The sequence below is a fragment of the Psammomys obesus genome, unplaced genomic scaffold, assembly GCF_907164565.1.
Source record: "Psammomys obesus unplaced genomic scaffold, mPsaObe1.curated_primary_1811, whole genome shotgun sequence".
Taxonomy (NCBI): domain Eukaryota; kingdom Metazoa; phylum Chordata; class Mammalia; order Rodentia; family Muridae; genus Psammomys; species Psammomys obesus.
Window position 1 is genome coordinate 593,006 of NW_026596134.1, and position 17,612 is coordinate 610,617.

Below are 17,612 nucleotides of genomic sequence, written 5' to 3' on the forward strand. Positions count from 1 at the left end.
CCCCCGATAGCCTGGAACTCACCACATAGGCCAGGCTAACCTTGAACTCACAGAGATCCACCTGCCTCTGCCTCCAGAGTTCGAGGATTAAAGGTATGCACCACCATAGCCCATCCATTTTAGGATGTTTTTGGCCATATTCATCCTAGCAAGCATGAAATGACAACTGAATTTCCTGTTTTTCTCTGATATAAGTCCAGACTGGCCTCAGACTCACAGTCCTCCCTGTCGATCTCTTAGAACAGGAATTATAGATGTGTGCCACCACACCCAGCTGAGTTTCTAGTTTCAATGAGAATTTGTATTCCTAAACATTCGGTGGCATTATTTGTATACGTGTGTGTTTGGTTTTTTTTGAGACAGGGTTTCTCTGTGTAGGCTTGGCTGTCCTGGACTAATTTTGTAGAGCAGGCTGGCCTCAAACTCACAGAGATCTGCCTGCCTCTGCCTCTCCAACATTGGGATTACAGGTGTGCGCCACCACACCCAGCCCAGTGCTGGCTAGGAGGGAGCACCAATTGAGAAAATGTCTCCGTAAGGTTCAGCTGTGAGGCATTTTCTTAGTTAATGATTGATGTGGGAGGAGCCATCCCTGGGCTAATGCTCCGGGTTCTATAAGAAAGCAGCTGAGTGAGCCAGGAGGAGCAAGCCAGCACAGCACTCCTCCATGGCCTTTGCATCACCTCCTGCCTCAGGTTCCTGCCCTGTGTGAGTTCCTGTCCTGACTTCCCTCAGTCAGGGATTGTCACCTAGAACTGTACGCGGAACAAACCCTTTCCTTCCCAAGTTTTCAGCACAGCCATGGAAACCCCGACTAAGACAGTATGTATGCGGATGTAGGCACCTCTTCAGGAACACGGAGGTCAGAGCAGACCTTTGGGGGTGCAGTTCTCACCTTCCACAGTGTCGGGGCGGGCCTCCCTTGTTTCTGCTCTGCAGCGTGCTCCAGGCTGGCGGGCTTCCAAGCACCTAGGCAGTTCTCCTGTTTCCACCTTTCCTCTTGCTCTAGGAATGCTGGTATTAGAGGTGTGCACCATGGCATCAGGCTTTCTATGTGGGCACCAGGGACTGACTCTGGGTGCTCGGCTTTCGTAGACAGTTTTTACCAGCTAAGTCACATTCTTAGCTCCTGAACTTTCAACTCTTATCAAATTTGTACAACACAGTAAGGTGCTACAGAGGGCTTTTTAAAGCATACTTTATATCAAAGAGCAGTTTTACATTCACAGCAAAATGGAACAGAAAGCTATCCCATGTGGCCCTTCTGCTTGCCCAGCGCAGTCATCTCTAAGCAGGGATGAACCACTGCATATCTCCTCCTGTCCGTTCTGTACACACATGGTTTAAGCCATCCCGAGTCTGGATTTCTCTTTTCTCCCTTTGCTCCTCACACTGGCTCTTTCTTTTCTGTCCCTTCCCTTCCTTTCCCCTTTGTGTCAAACTGACACAAGCTAGAGTCATCAGACAGGAAGGAGCCTCAACTGAGAAGATGCCATTGGATCAGGCTGTAGGCAGGCCTCTAGGGTATTTTCTTAATTAATGATGGAAATGAGAGGGCCTGGGACATTGTGGGTTGGTGGTACTAAGTTGTATTGTGGCCTTTAATCCCAGCACTTAGGTGGCAGAGGCAGGTGGATCTCTGTGAGTTCCAGGACGGCCAGGCTAGATAGAGGGAACCTATCTCATAAAACAAAACGAAACACAGCAAACAACAAAAAGACAGAGAGAGAGAGAGAGAGAGAGAGAGAGAGAAATAAAGAAAGAAAGCAAGCAAGCAGGCTGAACAAGCCATGTGGAGCAAGTCAGGAAGCAGCACCCTCCACAGCCTCTGCCTCAATTCCTGCCTCCAGGTTCCTGTCCTGCTTGAGTCTCTGTCTTGACTTTCTTCAATGATGGACTAAGATAAATAAACTCTTTCCTCTGTCTTATTCAGTGTTCTATTGCTGTGAAGAGACACTATGAACTTCAGACTCTTATAAAAGAAATCATTTAACTTGGGCTTCGCTTACAGCAGAAGTTTAGTCCTGTCATGGCACGGAAGCGCATCAGAATGCCACCAGACATGGTGCTAGAGAAGCAGCTGAGAATGTTACGTCTGGATCTTCAGGCAGCAGGAAGAGAGAGGCACTGGGCCTGGGCTTTTTAAACCTCAAGGCCCACCTCCAGTGACACACTTCCTCCAGTAAGGCCTCCCCAATCCAGATTTCCAACCTTTCTTAAGTAGTTCCATTCCCTGATGACTAAGCACTCAAATATATGAGTATAGGGGGCCATTCTTATTCAAACCACATCTTCCCAACTTGTTTTTGGTCATGGTGTTTCATCATAGCAATAGTAACACTAGCTAAGACAGCCCTGTACCCACCTGCCACACTGATTGATTTCCTGGCCACAGGCTATTGACCCCTTGTACTATCTGGACTGGGACAAGGACATGGGACACGTGGCTCCAACCTGCTAAGCCACATGGAACCTGCAGGATGACATGAATAGAGACACCCCATGCCCAGAACGGCTGGAAGGTGCCATCCTGGAGCCTCTGGGGCCTGGGGGCCTGGGGGCCTGGGGGCCCCAGTGGCCTGGAGACTCCTAGACTCCTCAGCTGCTCCCTAGGTCAGTTGGAGGGACAGGCTTGGGCAGCTGAATAAAATTCAGCGGAATCTAGAGGGCATGAGGAAGCTGAGTAGGCCATAGCTTGAAGAAGAGCTGAGAAGGAAGGAAGGGAGAGAGGGAAGAAAAGAAGAGTCACAGGAGAGGTCAGGAGAGGTCAGGAGCTATAGGATGCGATAGAAGGAGAGACTCTGGGTTTGAACTGGGGAATCTGGACCAGCTGCTGTCACAGCTCAGGCCTGTACAGGAGGGTCCTTTCAGGACAGGGCAGACACACCTCGCACAGATGGACTGGTCCCTACGGAACCTGGAAGAGCACTCTAGCTCTGGTTTCTTTGGAGAATGCCCAGGGTTTTCTCTTGGTTTCTGGAGTAGGCTGAGAGCAGCTGGTGTGGGAGCCTGCTGTACAGCTTCTTTAGTGACTGGGGCAGCTGGGCAATGACCCCTGAAGGCTCAGGAGGGCCATGGGACTGGCTTCCAGCTGCAGTTTCCTGTTGGCATTTCCGTGGCAGCTTCTTTCAACACGCCCCGTGTTCCCATGGTGGAATGACTTCTATCATTTAATTGTCCCCCTTTCTGATCCTGCCCTGGAGTTCAACACTAGAACCTTCCCAGCTGTGCTGGCCAGCCCAATTGGCTACAATTCCACTGAGCAGAAATCCAGGATCTAGGATTCAGGATCCAGGGGCCACAGCAGTCTGGGAAGTCAGCTACCATGCACAGAGGCAGGACCTGGCACTCCAAACTGGCTTCAGAACATTAAAGCAATTATAGGGCTCTGTTTGACCTCACTGTGGATGACTGAAGTCTTAACCATCATAGTTGCCCTGGGGAACCCCAATAGGTTTCCCTCACATTGATCCTAGCAACCGTTTAACAATAAAACACACACAAAAAAATCACAGCCAGCCCTAGCTTTCATCAGAATCACACTGGAGGCCAGAGCTGACCTTGGTCCAGAGGTCCACAGCTAACCATGGCCCCAGAGGCACACAGGTGACCTTGTCCCCAGAGGCACACCTGGTTTTAGACTGTAGTTAAGACAAACCAGGAACATTCCAGACAAGACAAAGTCACCTTTTCATCCTTACCATATAGACTGGCTCTCTCTACCCAGGATCATGGGGATTCCTGGTCTTGCTGTTGTTGGGGGCCATGATTCATTCTGTAAGTCTGCAATGAATGGTACTTCACAGACCACTGTGTTGGACTGTCTCCTGATCTGGGCCAGGCCTCATACACTAAGACAGAGGTGAACCAGGACAGCAGTGACACCACAGGCCAGCATATAAATGAGGTTAATAAAACCTGGAGAGCAGTTAGAAGGACTTAGAAAAGACTACGGAAAAAAAAAAACAACAACAAAAAAACAGTGTAGAAAGTGGAGTAAAAGGAATGTAGAGTGAACAAGGGACAATGATAAGATAAAGATAAACATTTTAAAAATGACAAGAGAATTAGTGCTGTTCTCAGCCTTGGCTGGGAAAGCTTCTTTTTGCAGTGGTCAGCAGTTAATGCAGAGACTCACAGCTGAGAACTGACTTTCAAGGGCTCAGCCTAATTGGGACATCTATGTCACCCCCCCAAAAAAAAACAACAACAACTCAGGGACCACCGTGGAATGAGAGGGGGGAGGGATACAGGAGACGGAGACGGGACAGTGTGTGAAATGCTGACCCAGCGTGCTGTTGCCATCGTGGGCGCACTGCAGCTGCAGCCGCCTGTATGAGATCAGCTGAACGTTCTAGCACAGAGGGGGAGGGGCTGCTGGGGCTCAGGGCTCAGAGAGGAGCTATCTGCAGCTAATGGCAGCTGCAGGAGCGGGAGGTGTGTGTGTGTGCACGCGCGTGTGCGCATGTGTCCCAGTGAGGTAGCTTGGCTGTTGGTTAGGCTGAGCTTGCTCCACACCCACGCTCACCCAGGCATCACTAATTAAACTCTGTGTCATAAAAAGAGGTCATAGGTGTAGGAGGGTGATGACTTGTTGAAGGGACCCAGAGGGAGTAGGATGGGGATAAGAAAGGGTAATGGGGAGTGAATAAAATAATAAATTATATACATGTTAAAAAAAATGCGCTGTCGAGCCGGCTCAGTGGGTAAAAGGTGTTTAACCTTACCAAGCTTAACATCCTGAATTCAAGCCCTGGCATCCAGCGCTGGAGGAGAAAACCGATTCTGGGCAATTATACTCTGCCCTCCCACACAAATAAACACATAAGCAGAGCTGTAAAATTGCAGCAAGTTTTAAGGACCAGAGAGATGGCCCCGGAGGTTAGAGCACTTGTTGCTCTTGCGGAGGACTGGGGGTTTGTTCCCAGAACTCACATGCTGGCTCATAACCATCTGTAGCTCCAGTTCCAGGGGACCCAGTGCCCTTTTCCAGCCTCTGTGAGCACCAGGCATGCAGTGCAAATGTATACATGCCTGCAAAAACGCCCATACACAGAAGAGCATCTAAATCTAAAATAAATTAAAAGTGAGTGGTTCACACCTGTAATCCCAGCTCCCGGGAGACTGAGGCAGGAGGATAACTGTGAGTATGGTGCCAGCCTGGGCTACACTGTGATTTTTAGGTGAGCCTGGACTGCAAGGGAGATTTTATTTCAAACAGAAGGAAGAAGAGGAAGATAAGAAGGATGAGATCAAGATTGCAATAGCAGCAAAAAAAGGATTTAAAAGAAAAATGGCCAAGAAGATGCAGCCTTTTTTTTTTTTTTTTTTTAAGGATGCATGAATGACCCAAGCCCATGAAGAGACATTCAGCATGCAGGGAGTAAAAAAATCAAAGCCAAGATAAGAGAAGCATACTTCATATCCCACAGGAAGGCTAGACTGAAGCAGATGTTGGAGAGGACGGGAAACCCAGAGCCCATCCATCCTCCACTGCTGGTGAATGTGGCTCAGGCCTCCTCCAAGCACAGCATTGCCATAGCCACAGACATCAGGGGAGAGTGGAGGACCAGAGTTGACAGAAGCTAGGCCCACCCTACCAGCCTACCATAGCCCTGGAGGACCCTTTCCAGAATCCTGTGGTCTTCATCTATACCAACAGATACCACTGTCTTGTAGCTGCGCAGTGCAAGTAGGATGGCTGGCTGGGGCTGGGGTCCTGGAGGCTCAGTAGCATCCTCTTGTGTGAACTGGGGTCCATGGCGTCAATTCCTGCAACTTTCTGCTGGATAGCATCTTTTCACCCAACCATAGGGTCCTTTCCCCTGAGCTTGAGCCCCAAAGCTATGCCTGGCCACCCAAATCAGACTGGGGACATCCCTGGCCCTGGCTCATATTAGCCTGTTCTGTCCTTGGCGGTACTCAGAGACCCACTGGTCCCAAGACCCCCAGTGCCCATGTCCATATTGAGACTTTATAGTGAGTGCTCATGGAAGCCCTGGCGGCAGTTTCCTTGCTGGTTTCCCCCTCGGCCAGGGAGGAAGGAGCAGAGCTCACCCAGCAGCCAGAATGCTCAGCGTCTGGAGAGAGGGCTGGTTAGGTCCCACCAAGTTCTCAGAGCAGGACTGATGATTCCCCAATGGGCCTCTCCTTCCTGCAGCTGGAGCTGACCCTGCCAGGAGCTGCAGGCTGGGTTGAGGACTCAGCCCAGTCAGATGGTAGGCAACAGGGAGGGACATTATCAACAGTGCAACAAATGGAGCCCAAGGCCTCCTGGCTGATGCCCTGGACTTGGGGGGCAGGAAGGAGAGTGCTGTATTCTGAGCACCCGATCTGTGCCAGCACCTTGAGGTTACCTGGTCACACTCACAGCTCACTCTTCTGAGTCAGCCACCCCCCCCCCAACCCCCGCTGCCTTTCAGATGGTCAAATGGAAGCCCAGGGAGGTGAGGCAGTTCCAGGGGGAGGTGGGTGATGTCTGAGGCTCCAGGGCAGTGGGGAAGGGACCCAGCAGCAGCATGCACTGTGTAGGGGACCAATGATACTTCCAAGGCCCAGCACCACTCCACAGCAGCCAGGCACACCTACCTGGCCTTGTTCCTACCAGGTTTGCTTTGGGTGTAGCCAGCCTTAGGTGAGAAGCTCCCTTTCACCTCCTTTTTCTTGTTGCTTGGAATGGAACCCATTGCATTTTGGACTTGGGACAAATATGCTGCTGTTGAGCTGCCCCTGCCTTTTCTTATGTGCCTTGGAGCAGGGACATAGGCTCTGCAGCATTCAGAAGGAGGGCCCTGTGTCAGTGGTGGCCCCTCATCCTGGGTCCTTTTCACGGACTCCGGTTCTAGCAGGACACCAGCTTGTGCAGGGGTGGGGACAAGCCCAGCTAAGGAAAATATCACCAGGCCAGAGTTTCCAGGTTTCCTGAGGCCACCTGGTTCCCAGATCATGGGGTTTTTGCTCCAGGGCGGAGCCGATGAGCCAAGGCTGTGGGTTGGGAGGGTTGGGCTGGGTAGCAGAAGGAGGATGCCTTCGCTGCACGCATGCCTTTGTTGGCACGGCGCTCTCTGGTGGCCATATGGGGCATCACTCTCCTCTGTTAATGACCACAGGGTGGCAGGTTTGCAAGGCCCAAGGCTGGCTTGAGCTGTCCAGGATTTTCCCTCTGACTTCTGCACCCGGATTCCCACCTGCGTTGTAAAGGTGGCACGGGGGTTAAAACAAAGCCCTTCATAGACAGAAGCCCTGGCTGCCTGGCCCATGGCCTTTCCTGTCAGCGGGCCTCTCCCATCCTTTCTGATAATGGAGCTTTGTGTGGTTTGGGAATCTCTGTGACAAAGCTCCCTTTGTCTCCATGAGCTTGTTTGTGTGAACAAAGTTCTTAGTGCTTGCACCATTTAAGCCCAAAAGTGGGCAGGTAATTGGGATTGACCCCCACACCCAGCCATTTCGCTCACGTGCGCGCGCGCACACACACACACACACACACACACACACACACACACACACACACTCGAAATAGTTTCCAGCACAAAGTTTATCATACTAGTACGAAATTCTGCTGCTATACAAAACTGAACTTCTTTCCTCTGAGAAGAACTCAAGAGAAACAGTCTAACAGGGGCGGGTAGGGACTTGATCACAATTTCAGAGGTTTAAGCTTGGGGTCATGGGCTCCACTGCTTTTTAAAATTTATTATTATTATTATTTTATGCCTGTGGAGAGGCAGAACATCAATCAGGAAGGGCTTGCTGGGAGAGAGCTGCTCACCTCACAGCAGCCAGGAAGCAGAGAGTGACAGGAAGGAGCCAGGGTCAGAACAGACCCTCTGAGGGCAAGCCTCCAACAACCCCTGTCTTCTGACCATGCCCCACCTGTCCAACCTCTTCCCAAGAATGCCTTAACAATTTGAATCCATCATGGATTGAGCCAGAGATTTCCCCTAAAATCTCATCCTCTCTGGAAACACCCTCCCAGGCACTACAGAGGTGTGGTTTACTAATCCAGGTGTTTCTTAAGCCAATAGTGTAATACATGCACACACGTTTACTGTGGTGCTGTGGGCAGAACCTAGGGCCTCACACCTGCTAGGTAGGCATTCTACTGCTGGGCCATTCCTAGCCCTGGTCCTTCCTTCATTTGTTTTTATTTATTTATTTTTTTGAGACAAGGTTTCTTTGTGTAACCCTGGCTATTCTGTAGACCAGGCTGGTCAGGAATGCAGAGATCCTCTTGTTTCCGCCTCCTGAGTGCTGGGATTAGAGGTGGGTGCCATCACTGCCTGGCCCATTATTTTTTAAATAGCAATTTATTTTTATTTTATGAGTGTTTTAGTTGTATGTTTGTATATGCACCGTGTGTGTGTGTGCAGTACCCGCACAGGCCTGAAGGGGGTGTCAGATCCTGTGGAACTGGAGTTGTAGATGGTTGTGAGCGGCCATGTGGGGTGCTGGGAATTGAACCCAGGTCCTCGGAAGGGGCAACTAGTGCTCTTAACTGCTGAGCCATCCCTCTAGCCTCCACATTCATGGTTTTTGAGAGGCAGTGACTTCATTATACTTAGTCAAGGGTGGCAGTGTGATGTGGCATTTTTTCTGTAAGTCTGAGTCTTTCGGATGTTGTCTCCCTGTGCTAGTGTGGCCGTTCTACTGCGCTGACTGTGTGTTAATGTTTCACTGCCTCTAGTACTCAGAAGACGGATGTGCAGGTGGTGACCTGGTCCTCACTCTGGGGACACAGAAGCAGACTCAACCAGCCTTCAAGAGCAGAGGGTCAAGTGTAGTCTCCATCCATGTCTTTGACCATTTTGCTAAGTAGATTGGAAATTGAACTTTTTTTCCTTTTAAAATAAAATTTCCTAAAATGTATTCTGATCATAATCACTCTACACGCCTCTCCCTGACTGCTCCAAGACCCACCCCACCTCCCTCTCCCTAACTTCATGTCCTATTTTGTGCCGTTTTGATAATCCCCGGAGTCCAGCTTGTGCTGTTCACGTGCTCCTGGGTGTGGGGTCATTTACTGGAGATGGCCTACGAGGAGCCACAGCGATAGAGAAGCCCGGCTCCCACCCTCGGGAGCCATCCGTCCGCTGTCGCTGGCTCCTCAGAGCTGGGGGTGACTCCTGGGCTTCTGCCCTCCTTGTTGGGCGTTGGCTCTGGATCTGATGCAGGTCTTGGACCGGCAACCAGGCTGCCATGAGTTCCTCAGTGCAGCACCCCCCCCCCCATGCCCAGAAGCCGCGGTATGATTTTGTGCAAGCCGGTGTTAGGTGTTAGGGAGGCAGAGATGTGAGAGTCCTGAGCCTGCCCTTCCTTCTTTGTGCTCTGCCTCTGCACAGAGGCAGTGGAGCCACTGAGAGACGGCTAGAAAGAGACAGACAGACCCGAGAAATGACAGCACAGCTGTCCTCTGGCTGACTCCCTCTTTTTTTTTTTATTTTAAAGTATACAGTTTTTTTTTATAGGATTTATTTATTACATATACAGTGTTCTGCCTGCATATGTGCTTGCATGCCAGAGAGGCCAGATCACTATAGTTGGTTGTGGTCACCGTGTGGTGGCTGGGAATTGAACTCAGGACCTTTGGAAGAACAGCCAGTGCTCTTAACCTCTGAGCCATCTCTCCAGCTCTGGCTGCCAGCCTCTTGAACACAGATACACACACACACACACACACACACACACACACACACACTTGCATCCACATGTGCGCATGCTCTTTCTCTCTCTCTCTCTCTCTCTCTCGCATACAAACACACTTGCACACACATACACATATGCACTCACACACGAATGCACTCATATATGCAAATGCACTCACTTACACACATGCACAGATACACACATACAATCACACACAAATGTACCCACACGTATGGACTCACACACACATGCACACACACGTCTGTGGTTACGTCTATGATTTTTTGTCCTGTGCTCAGAGCTGCTGGGCCACCTCCCTTCTAAGAATCTGCTCAGCTTTACTCAAAGTTCCTGCAATGCTCTTTTGTGTGTTTGTTTAGTATTTGAAAGGAGCACAGCTTTCTTCCGAGGCCTGCATATCTGTTAATTTATGTGGCTAATTGTTCTATTAATACCCCTTTCCTTTACTCGTGTTTTTGATCTGGCAATTACTGATGAGGTATGTTGAAGTCTCCCACTGCGACTGTGGTTTAGAAAATCTCTGCCTGTGTGTCTAGCAGCTCTTCTCCATATGCTCCAGAGCAAAGGTTAATAACTGTGATGTGGTCTCCGTGGATGTGTCTGTCTCGCCCTGTCGGGGGCTCCGCCAAGGTCTCTGCCAAGCCTTGCATCTAATTTCTGAATTCAATTTCCTCCAAGATTGTGCGGGGTTTTGCTCCTTAAGGATTTGGGACAACAAAAGCCACTGGAGAGAAATTTGAAAACCAGGAAGCAACAGGGCTCACAAATACCCACCGGAGGTCATCCTGGGGGCTGCACCATTCTTCTCCAAGGCCTGCTGTCCCCTGCACCCTCTCCCGGAGGCTCAGGCCTCCTCAGTCCTCGGCCTGCAAGGCCGGAGGCTTTTGATGCGACGGCTCCATGGTTGGCTGCTGCTCCTGTGTGCGCTGCACGGTGGTCGTGGGCATCCTGGGAGTCACCCGCTTTGGTCTGGCCCTGAGTCATCTCCTAGGTCATGTGGCATTGGCTATTTAAACAAAGCAGAGGGACGCCACGACGGTGTTCCTCTCCATGGGCGACGCACCAGGTCAACTGAAGGCTCAGGAGAGGGGGAAGATGGGGCTTTGCTCTCCCTGTCTTCACCTTGGCTCTCCTGGTTCAGATACTGTGGATCTGGTTGTTTCTGTTCCCTGAAGAACATGGTCTGACCCTGGCCATGACCCTGGCTGCTGTATATTCTAGAACACTGGGTTATTTTGTGCTCTGAGCCGTCTACTCTGGCTTCCTCCCAGCACACCCTCCCTCTTCAGGGGGTGGGGAGTCTGGGGCAGGCAGTTTATGTGAGTCACAATATCTGTCTGTGAAAAGCCTTACTGCTGAGTGAGAAGGGTCCTGGGCACAGATACCCAAAGCACATGCAATGGGCACTTTTAACTGAACAGAAGATGTTTCATGCCATTGCTGCCCCTCCCCCAACCCTCACCTTCTGTGATAGCCATTTTACATAGCCATTTTACATAGAGTTTTTCTCTTCTCGTCTGTCAGAACACCTGGTCTGTGGTCTTTCCTACAGGTATCAGGACCTACTGGAGGGAGGGTTCTTCCGAGGCGGGGGAGGGAAAGGTGGGCGGGCATCCTTTTCCACCCAGGAATCAGAACCTTCCCGGGGCTGGGAGCAGGATGATAGGAGTGAGGGGGCTTCTTGTGGCCAGGAGCCTCCTGCACCCTCCTTAGGTTTTTAACAGTTGTAGTCTTCCCCCAAAGGGGCAGGGCTTTCTATCCCTTAGTGATGGAAAGCCAGCTCCGGCAGAGGCCGCTTTGAGAAATCAGCACCTGCAGTGGCAGTACAGAGACACCTGTGCTGTGGGGAGCAGGTCTCTTCCTAGTTTCACAGGCCCCCAGGGCACGGAGATCCCGGTCTGGCCCTTTCGGGTCTCAGCTCAAAGTATTTATCCTTCGGGCTCGGCCCTGGATTGTAGAGCAGATGTTGCGATGACTGCTGCCGGGCCATTTGTCCAGTCAGGATGCCCTTTTCTGGGAGATGTTCACCAAGCCTGCCCATTAGTATTGCTTTCTGTCCCTTTGGGGGCTGGCCTGGCTGGCCCTACCCACCCTCATGAAGGGGCAGAAGTCATACCCGGCTCAGGCTGACACCCTGAGTGAATGTGTATTGAATCTGACGTCTGCCCTCTGCCGAACAAAGCCGTTCTCAGCACAGTTGGAGCCTAGCTTCCCCTCTCTCCAGGAACCACTGCCGGCTCTAAGCCTGGTCCCACTGCCTTGCCTATCACACCTCTAAAAACTGCCTAGGGCATGTGGAAGGTCTTGGCTGATGAGGGCCTTTCCAGGAGCCCTTGAAATCTGCTGGGCCTACCTCCCGAGTCTGTTTTCTTGGCTTTGTCTTTGTTTTTTCTGCAACTGGAATCTTTGATGCGTGACTTTCCCACCTCTAGGAGGTGCCTTGGCTCTGGATGCTCCCTCCTCCTCAGCCCACTCTTACCAAGGCTCTTGTCTGTCTCCCCTCAGCAGGCGAGGGGAGGGCTGGCCTTTCAAGACCTCAGCTCCGTGTATGGAAGGAATGGAGTTGCTTGGTGACCTTGCTTCCTTACCTCCCTAACCCAGGCAGCTGGAAGGGTGTGGAGGCCTGTCCCCCAGGCATACCTGGGGATCCCTCAGCCCTGTCTTATGTCTGCAAGAGGCCATTACTAGAGAGACGCGTCATCTCATAGATGGGACAGCCCCGCCTATGTGACAACGTCTAGATTGGCAGAGGTGACTGGAGCTGCAGAGGGCAGTGTAGGACTCCATTCCTAACTCAGCAGACTGAGTCACGTGATCCAGACCAGGAGGGAAGCCGGGCTAGGGTTGTTCCAGGCCATGAAGTGAACACTGGCAAACCCACTGCAGGGAGACCCCAGCCCAGGCTTGGTCTCCCAACCCGTTCTCATTCGGCCTGTGCTCACAGTAGCCACACGAGGGCGCCAGAGCCCCGCTAACGCCTCACGGCTGGAAAGGCCTTTCTAGTAATTCCGGGATTCCGTTGCCCGAAGCCAGGCTGGAGCCTCCAGAAGGCCCTGCAAACCAAGAGGGTTTCTTGGGGCTGAGGGCAAGCCCGGCAGGAGTCCAGGTGACTGATGCTGGCTGGACACTGGGATTCCTCTGGTCGTGGTGGTGCTTGTGCTAAACTAGGAATAAGAGGCAAGGAGCAGGAGAGTTGGGGCGGGGTGGGACAGCAGCAGGAAATCCCTAGTCTGGTGGCTTTTCTCCTGGAGCCTGTAGGCCTCCCCTCAGGAGCCAGGGAGCAAGGAGTGGGTCCCATCCCAGGGACAGAGCTGAATAATGCATGCAACACAAACAGAGGTGTCAACACCAAGTGAGGGGGAGGGGAGGCCCGGCTGTGTTAATATTTATTAAACCCACAGCCCGTCATTCAAGAGCCTCATAAATATTAATTCCTAGTTAAACATTTATATGAACGAGATTGCTTCTCCTCCCCCTCAAAGAACCTGTTTGAAGCTGGTGGTTGTGGTGGCCTTGGGGGGAAGTGGGGTCTCCAGGGAATGCTTTAGAGGAGGGCTAACCAGACTCTGCTCGGCTGGCCTCATGTCTTTGCCGTCTCTGGCCCCAACCAGAACCTGCCTGCTTTACTTAGGGCCTGTGTGTTTTCCAAATCCAAGTTCCCCAACAGCTCCAGCTGACCTTCAGTACACTAGCAAAGACCTCACGGTGAAGGCCCTTGCCTCCGGCTGCAAAGCTGGTGGTTCTAAGGGCTAGCCCCCGATTCCTGGACATCTCAGCAGGATTTAGTGGGCAGGCGATGGTGAGAAGCTGGGGGAAGGGGTTAGATGTGGTGCCCCTGCTAGGGCTCCCAGCAGGCTGGTGCAGACCTCTGGGGCCAGAGCGCCTTCAGGCCATGCTCCTGGCTGCCCAGGTCCTGCGGCCAGCAGCATCTTTGCTTTGCTGACTTTGAAGACAAGTGTGGAGGTGAGGTGACTGGGGATCTCTAGGCCTGAGCACTGTCCTCACACGTCTGCCCTGTGTTCACCATCCAGCCCTTCCCACGTTTTGTTTTGCTCTTTGTGTGGCTTTCGTCCAGCTGTGGCCACCTTTGAAGATGGGGCTCTAACTTCAGCTTACCCCACATCACTAGCTGCTTTCTCTGCTGCTGCGCCCCCCAGACTTGGGGGTGCCCCCTGACCTACACGAGCTCTCTCGTGCCTATTCAGTCAACACGTTCCTTGGTAGCACCTTGCCTGCATTCTGCCATTTTATTTTTAGTTGCCATGGCTATGTATCGTGTCTCCATCCTGGCAGAGCGCGCCCTTCCCCTGGCCTTCTTTCCAATCAGCTTCCCCATTCACAGGCTTTTATTCTTCCTTGGCTGGCTAAGAATAGGGCTGTCGAGAGTTTTGGAAAAGAGCTTGCAGGAACTGTGATTTGCATGGCATTAACAGGGAGACTAATTTGGGGACAATTGTTGGTGGTGCTATCCAGCGTCTGCCCCTGTCTGACCATGGCACCCTCTCCTTTCACAGGGCCCCCCCCCATTCTCTGGTACTTTAATTCTCAGCTACTTAATTGCTTCAGCTGCTGTCATGAGCAGGTCTTGTTTGCTAGCTGGGTCCTGTGGTGTGCAGGAATATTATTGATCTTTTCAGCTTTATCTTGTAGCTGTAGCTCGCTCCAGCACTTTGTTGATCCCGTTACATTTCCTACCCAGGTGTCTTGTTATCTGAACGTCCTGGCAGCTTTATCTCTTCCTCTCTCGATCTTAAAGCTCTTGTTACTTTTATGTGACTTGCACTGCTGCCCAGGACTTTAGGGATTATGTTAGGAAGTGAGGCGTTAAGAAATGTCCTTGTGACTTCTGGTCGTGCAGATCATGGAGCTGGGAAGTCTCTTTTATGTCTGACACGTCTTGAGGGTGGGGAAGATGGGTACCGCCAAGGGAAGGAGAGGCCTTTTCTTTACAGCTTTCTGGGAGTTTAAGAAGTTATGAATAGGCACTGAGATTTACAGATCCCTCCCCAGGCCTATTGTGACTCTTTGTCTGAAGTCCACTTCCCTAAGCCCTTCGGTGGACTTGGTAAGTCCCACGGCTGAGCTCTGGGCCACTCTCACTCCTCTCTGATGGACATATGCTATTACTTTTTAACCACTTTGTTCAGTGCTGTTGATTGGAAGGTAGGCTGTTGTTTTATGCAGCTCTAAGAAAGAAAAAACACTGCCTGTAAAGCCCTGACATGATTCTTTATCATACAGAAGTCCTACTTCATATTCAGCAAAGAACTCCTTTGGACTTATTTAATCATAGGTTTTATCATAGCTCACTCTTATGCATACATAAAAAGGAAAATAAAAACAGGTGAAATCAGTACTACAATGTCTGAACACCCAGAACTGGGCTCCTCAGAATTGGATTCCAGCTTGGTGTCACTGGGGCCCTTGTTTCTTCAAGTAGAGTCGTTCCTGGTGCCACAGGGAGGAGCATGTGCAGAAGGCCACACTCCTGAATAGATGAACTGTCTCTCAGGTTCCCTGTGGAGCGGCTGACATCAGTCTGAAGGCATTGGTACTTCTCGATCTGACTGGAACCTTCCAGAAGGCTTGTAGACAACCCCAGTAGAACTCCTCCAAATGACATGTGGAGCTTTGTCAGCAGGCCCTGGCTGTCCAGGCCTCCAGGGCTGCCGGGACTGCTCTCAGGGCTGTACGGCAGACATGTCCACACAGGCTGAGAATCCACCTGTTTGTGTAAATTGTAGTGGCGTGATTGCTCCCAGATCTGATGTGACCACGTACTATGTTGGAGTACATTGCTGAGGTGACTGGCAGAGAATGTCCTGGTCCCACAGTCATGGCAATGGAATAAGCAAAATGATACAGGCATCGTGAGGTCAATGGGATGGCAATGGAGATGTTAACACTCCATGGGTAGGAGGAGAAGGGAGGGTAACCAGCAGCCACAGCAGTCCTCCATCTTCCTTCCCAGCTTTGTGTGTGTGTGTGTGTGTGTGTGCGTGCGTGTGTGTATTAGCTGGAAGGTTAACTGAAGGTGGGAAGCTAGAGATGCAGGTTTTATGAGTTGTCACCTATGTTGGGGTGAGACTTTTTTGGTGAAGCAGCTGCCTTTAGTCACCCATGTTCCTATAAATAAACCCTTACCCATCTTACCTGAGGTCCTTAACCAATAAACTTATTGGTTCACTATGATGAATTTAAAAAAATTAATTAAATGAATTAATTTGGATGGAACCATTTCTTCGGTCTGTTTGTACCCTCTCTGGGAAATTAGGTAGTTTTTTCTTCATTTTCCACCAGGAACAGTAAAGCAATAAATTGGTACCCTAATGGAGATCTGAAGGAACCAAAGATGCACCTAGGAGGAGCAGGCACAAGTTCTTATTTAAGTGATGGCACATGCAGCCGAGGTAGGCCATCTGAGGCCTTTGGAGGCCAGCCTCAGCCCAGCCACCCTTCCCCACATGCCATGGACCGGTAAGCCTTTTGCTGCAATAGAAGTTGCGTGACCCCTGCTGTGGGTGTTAAGGCATGCAGCTGAGGCTTCGGGACTGTCCAGAGGAACTGGCTTGTGTGAGGGAGAGATTCCAATGGGACATAGATGTATCGCCGTGATCCTGCACCTTATGTTCTGATTTGGCAGGAAAAGTGGGTAAGAGGAAGGATGAGATGGGGTACCAGCTTGCCATTTCTTACAGCTGGAAGAGTGCAAGGGGAAGAGAGTATCAATTTGACCTGTGCTAAAGAGCTCCTTCTGGGATTGGAACCTTGGAACTCATGGATAGAATCAGAATCAGTGAGGAGTAAGAGAATGAGGTAGGAAAGAAAGCAAGGAGATGGGACGTTCAGGAGGTGGTATCTGATGCTCACTTCACCAGGAGATAGGCCTGTGTTCACAGGAGAAGGGAGAAAGTTAGTTCAAGGGACCCCAAGAGTTCTGTGGGGCTTTTGTGGTGCTGCTGAGGGCCGTGGTGGAGATGAAAGGAGAGAAGAATGGAGGAAAAGTTCTGTCTGTGTGACAAGTGACAAGATCTGTGTAGAGCCAGATTCTCTGGGGAGAAGACTGACAGAGGGCCAAGTGTGTGCATGTGAGATTTGGGAAGGTTTAAAGCTTGCATAACAGGTATATGAGGAATACAACACAAACCAAACAAAACATGTTACTCTCTCCTGAAATGCCTGCTGAGGACTGTGCAAGGCGCCTGGAGACCCTGGACAGCAGATTTGTTAACCCTCTACTAATGAGCAGAATCTTTGGGCTTCGGAAGATGCTGGAGCTGAGTGTGCCTCACTTCATGTCGGCACCCCAAGCACCAAGGACAGTGGGGAGCAGTGGATGAACAGCCACCGAGCAGGGCAGGTCAAAAGCCTGACCTTGAAGAGTAGATGTCACAGCTCTCCCACCAGGGAGTTTCCTGGGGGAGTGTTGCTGCGGGGATACCCCCTCATGTCACAGTGCGGAATTTAGGATGTGAAGTGAAGAGGTGCTTCCTCGTGGCTGGGCTGGGTGAGGCAGGAGCCTGTAAAGGGAAGGATTGTTTGCCCAGACCGAAGTCCTTTCGGTAGGGAGAGGTGGCTGGTGGAAAGGCTGTAGGGACCATGTGTTTTAGAGAGCTGCTTAAAGTTCTTTCCCCTTTCACCTTTATCTCTGTACCCAACTTCATTCTTCTAACAGAACAAATGAAGTAGGTGATGGGGTCTTTCCCACACTGTATTGAACCTTAATTCTTTTTTTTTTTGTTGATGATGGTGTTTTGTTTTCCCTTAGCTTCTGGGATCTAAGATCAGTTGGCACTTACTTTGGACATTTGACTGTGTCTGTTTTAAGAGACCTTTCCCACTCGCTTTAATATAAGAAAGTTCCCTTATATAACACTGTAATCCCTGAGTGTTTTACAGTTTTGGGGAAGTGTTTGAACAGTAAAAGAAGAGTAAAAACAACAGTTAAA

General features: G+C 50.8%; 1 protein-coding gene across 5 annotated transcripts in view; it reads left to right on the top strand.

Annotated features, from left to right (window-relative positions):
* The first annotated feature begins 651 nt into the window (after positions 1–651).
* Positions 652–17,612, top strand: part of Tmem179 (transmembrane protein 179) — a 52,960-nt gene continuing 35,999 nt past the window's right edge. For all 5 annotated transcript variants that reach the window (XM_055592729.1, XM_055592730.1, XM_055592733.1 and 2 more), the window contains exon 1: positions 652–757. The gene's annotated coding sequence lies outside the window, so the exon portion shown is untranslated. The remainder of the gene's footprint in view (positions 758–17,612) is intronic.